This window comes from Uranotaenia lowii, chromosome 3 (genome assembly GCF_029784155.1).
Source record: "Uranotaenia lowii strain MFRU-FL chromosome 3, ASM2978415v1, whole genome shotgun sequence".
NCBI classification, from domain to species: Eukaryota; Metazoa; Arthropoda; class Insecta; order Diptera; family Culicidae; genus Uranotaenia; species Uranotaenia lowii.
In genome coordinates, this window is record NC_073693.1 from 71,103,327 (window position 1) to 71,108,847 (window position 5,521).

A 5,521-nucleotide genomic window follows, 5' to 3' on the forward strand; every position below is an offset into this window, starting at 1 on the left:
TGGATGTAGCCTCTTAAACTCACGCTGTAATTGCCGTCGACCCGCTCCACTTCCAAGCCAAGGAAGTACTTCAACTCGCCCAAAGCAGTCGTCTCGAAATGCTTATTCAACTCGTCGTGTATCTTATCAATTTCGGATTCGTCTTCAGAGCCCACCACAATATCATCGACATAAAGCAAAATATACCCTCGCTTACCATTTCGCTCCTTTGTGTAGAGGCAAGGATCCGCAGAGCTTCTCTTGAAACCCATCTGCTTAAGTACTTCATCGAAACGGTTATTCCAGCATTTTGCAGATTGGCGAAGCCCGTATATGCTTTTTCGTAAACGACAAACTAAGTCCTTTTTGCCTTCCACCGCGAAACCGGGAGGCTGTCGCATGTAAACTTCTTCGGTAAGGTCGCCATTCAGATAAGCGGTTTTAACGTCCAGGTGTTTGAGTGTCATCTTCTTGCTACTCGCAACTGCTAATAGCGCACGTAGTGTGGCTTGCTTCGCCACTGGAGCGTAGACTTCATCAAAGTCCAAACCGGGCTGCTGGCTGAAACCCTGTGCGACTAAACGGGCTTTGTATTTGATGGGTTCTCCGTCAGCGTTACGCTTCAATTTGAACACCCATCGACTCCCCACGATCTTCCGACCGACCGGTGGTTTGACGAGGTCCCAGGTCTTAAGATCACGGTGGGATTTCAGTTCGTCGTTCATGGCTTTCATCCACAGCTCTTTACTCTCACTGGACACAGCTTCTCGATACGATGATGGCTCTTGCTCCTCCTGAAGACAGGCTGCGTTGCTCTCCTCTCCAAGGCGCACTGGTGGTTTTCCCTTATTCACTCTTTTAGATCTTCGAAGGTATTCATCTTCGTGAAAACCTTCGAAATCTGTTGCACTGTTATATTCATCATCAGAAAGTTCGTTGTCATTTTCATTTAGTACCACTGATTCATTGTCATTGTTTACACTCACTTCAGGAATTGTTTCTTCTTCTTTTTCGATCGTAGAACGATCAACACTGATTTCCACTTCTTCAGGAACCACTTCACTATTTGTTTCGGCGCCAACAGCTTCCTCCATAAAACGGGCATCTCTACTGATCGTCACTTTTTCCGTAGACGGGTCCAGGAACCGGTAGGCCTTCCTACCTTCCGCATATCCAACGAAGATCAATCGAACGCTCTTGTCATCTAGCTTCTTTCTTCGCTCCTTTGGGACGTGCACATAAGCTGGGGTACCAAATACTTTAAGATGGCGATAGCTAGGCTTACGGTCAAACCAGAGTTCATATGGCGTTCGACCAGTGGCAGACGCAGGCAATCGGTTGAGCAGGTAGTTGGCTGTGTGCACTGCTTCGCCCCAGTAGCGTTTGTCCATGTTGGCCTCCAACAGCAAGCAGCGGGTCATTTCGATGATGGACCGATTTTTCCTCTCCGCTTGCCCATTTTGCTGTGGGCTGTACGGGGCAGTTTGTTGCAGCGTGATACCGTTACACAGTAGCAAACGCTTGAACGTTTCACCTGAATACTCGCCCCCACCGTCTGTGCGAAGAATTTTCGGAACCTTTCCGAACTGCGTCTTCATCAGCTTCATGAATTCTTCGATCTTTTCTTGTGTTTGTGACTTCCGTTCGAGTAAAAAGATTGTACAGTAACGGCTGAAGTCATCAATCAAGGTAAGCACGTAGCGTTTACCACTCGGCGTGGGATTCTCCATGGGGCCGCATAGATCTGAATGAACCAGATCTAAAATTGCTTTAGATTTTGACTCGGATTGCTTTGGAAAAGGTAAACGTGTTAACTTACCCTTACAACAGACGGTGCACGTAGAGCGGATGCTGCATTCTTCAAGCTTCAGGTTGTCACCGAGCTGATCCTTGACGATTCGGCGAATGTCGTCGGGGTTGCGGTGCCCCAATCTTCGGTGCCACATATGCAGACAGTTGTCTCGATGATTGCCACTAGCCAGAAGCGAGCGTTCCTGGAAATTCAGGTGGTACATGTTACCGATCCTTCCACCGGTGACAACCACTTTTCCATCCTTGGTCACCGTACATCCGGCTTTGTCAAACTTCACTACACATCCCTCGTCGGCGATTTTGCTGACAGAAAGCAAGTTACTCTTCAAAGCTGGTACGTGCAGTACACCTTTCACTGTCAGCTTCATCACTTTTCCATTTTCAGCTTCTGCGTTTATAACACTGTTTCCGATTCCTTCGGAGAAAATTTTCTTCCCATCCGCCAAAATAACCGGTTCACGACGTGAAGAGTCAATTGTAAACAATTTCGTTGCATCACCCGTCATATGTGTCGTACACCCGGAGTCAAAAAACCACAAATCTCGCTCTGTTGTCGTCAGACTAAAACAAAATTCGTCTCCACACGATTCAACTTGAGCCACTTTTTGTTTTGGTTTCCACTGATAACTTTTCTTCGTCGAGTCATCGACTTGTCTTCGCTCTTGATCCCTTTTAAACTTTCTGCAGTCACGACGAAAATGACCTTCGTTGCCGCAGTAATGACACTTCTTCGATCTCTTCGTAGTGGTAATCAAAGCCTTTTGTTTGGATGTTTCAGGATGGATAGAATCTTCACAACGCCTACGCCACTCATCCAAGAGCCGACCTTTGACGAAATCCACTGATAAGTCATTCTCATCGCGAGATTCCAGCGATATCACTATCATATTATAGGATTCCGGTAAGCTGGAGAGAATTATCGCCACTATCCAGTGATCCGCCAAGTTTTCTCCCATTTGGTTCAAGCGATTGAAAAGTAGGGTTAACTCCGACAGATGATCCGGCATACTTCCATTATCGTCCATCCGCGTCGTGATGAGTTTTCTCATCAGATACACTTTTCCGCAAACAGATTTTCGCTCGTGGTACAGTTCCAGGGACTGCCACATTTCCCGAGCGGTCACTTTACCGATGACGTGGCAGAGCTGCGTATTTTCCAGCGCCAGACCGATGACCGATCGCGCGCTACCATCTCTTTTCAGCCACTCTTTCGTCGGTTCTTCCGGTACGTCCTCCGTGAGTAGATCCGTGAGTTCTTTCTCGGCAAGAATCAGCCCGATCTTGTATTTCCACAACGACCAGTTGTGGTTGCCGAGTTTCTCAATGGCGATTCTTTCGGACATTTTCGAAACGCGAGACCGAAAAACTTTTTACGGTAATAAAACGATTTAAAAACCGCGAACTCAACTAAATTCCTCTTCCACCGGTGCCTGGGCCCATAACCTAATGGCCAGTTATGGATGGTGGTTCGGATAAAAGGTAATAAACGGGAGGAATTACGAAAACTCTAAACGCGTGTATTTTTCTACTTCTTAAAATTACAAAGGTTGGGGACGAAGTGAAGAAATAAAAAGGATGACGCAATCTCTCCAACGATGCATCAAGTGCTGCCAGTTCATCTTCTTCTGTTGCGGTGTCGAGGGGTAGATCACTACACTCAACATATAACCGACCAAACCAAGTACAAGATTATTATTTTCACAACTCAGCTTCACTAGTCTCCAAGATCTTTTGTTGTTGGACCTTTCAACTGATAACTTTTCCCCACCACCATTGTCCAACCACTTTTCAGCTTTCTCATTAAAATGACTCCATTCCCAATTAATGTATTCGAGCATATCATTCACACTCATATGTATATATTTTTCTCTCGACAGGATGGCATTAGACTTATTTTAACAGCATTTAAGCTACTGATCCTCCACCAATATGATGCTTCCTCAGAATGAAACCAGAATTTCTTAACCTGCCTTATTGGCAGAATGGAATCAGACTTTCTCATGTGCATTTAAGCACCTGATCCATTTCGAACTTTTCTAGTTTTTCACCTGCTTTTCGGCAGAATGGAATCAGCCTTCTCATTGCGCATTTAAGCGCCTGATCCATTTCAACTTCTAAACTAATCTACGAAAACAAACTTTTACAGTAGTTTTTCACCTGCTTTTCGGCAGAATGGAATCAGCCTTCTCAATGCACATTTAAGTGCCTGATCCATTTCTACTACAACCTGCATATTTGCAGAACGAAACCAGACTTCCGATTCGCATTTAAGCGACTGGTTCGTTTCTAATTTTTTCTTTAAAATTCACGAAAATAAATCTATAAAATAACATACCTGAACCTTTTCCTCTTACCCAACGCAAATGTTCTTTATCCTCGTCGCCAATGTAGAATCCTGAAACTTGTAGTATTCTGGAAAGGAGCAACTAACTTCCAAAGTACGGACTGTCACCTTAACTCCCGTTGATAGTTCGAAGAAGAATGTTTATTGTTGTCTTTCATGATATCGAGTGTTGCTTTGATATCCAAAAATAGAAATCAAGAAAACCTTTTAATAAGTCACGATACTACAATGAGTAAGTCTTAAGAGATTCAGAACAAATGCGTGGCTACTCTGTAATTATATTAACAACTTGGATACCATAAAACAGAATCTCCATTAAAAGGTGTTTATCAATGTAGCAATTGTAAAAAAATCTACGTTACACACACAATAAAATAATTGCTAAATAACCAAACAAGACCATACTACTAATGACAATGCTGTTCCTCTAAAGCCTCATCGCTAACTCTGAACATTTTCTCAGAGCAACTTCCCTCAATCTGTTTCGGTTGAATTAAATAACACTCCTATTTTTAATTCCCAATATTATCTTCCTGGACTGCCTTTATATTATTGTTTTTCAAAATCGTAACATCTTTCTTCGACTACCTTAATTGAATTTCAAGCCTAACCGAACAATAGACAAATCTACCAAAAAGCGTTGAAACGAGAAAGAATTAATGTTAACAGGAAACTGACCAAAAAGCATTCTGATCCAATGAGCCTCTAGTTCTTGTAAAATGCTTGATTTAAGAATAAGCCTTCGAAATTCATAAACCGCAAATGCACACTTACTAGAGCATTGGGGAGGCGAATACTACTACCTTTACAGCCTAGCGTACGGGGACACATCTGAACCTACAGAATACCGGACCTGAAATATAAAACTTTATTAAACAAATTGTATGAAAAATTATATCAGGTCAAACAATCAATGCTGATCGGACCATATTGAACACTGGTAAGACGTTTGTATAAAGCCGTGGGGCCAACACGTAGGTTCCGTTTCACTGGTATTCATCAGTGATCCGTTCGTGTTCGCAAGATCTGGTGTGATACTATCACTATTCGATTCTTTAAGATCTTGCGCGACAAGGCATACCCATTTATATCAAAGTGATATAAATGAGCCTCTTACCATGCCCACGGCATTAAGTAAGTAAGTAGAAATTAATAGAATATTTTTAAAAAATTTAAAAGTTCTTTGAACTTTTTTTCAATTTGTAATTTCTTAGACACTAACAACTGAATTCAACTTACTTACCTTTCACTTTGGCGTTCGAATATTGGAAATCCTTCATATGTATTTCGACGGTTATTACCTTAGTGAGCTAGTAACAGTCCGAAACCTGAACTCTGAAATACAAAGGAAAAGCTTTCGGCGTTTTATGAATAAGTAGAAATAAG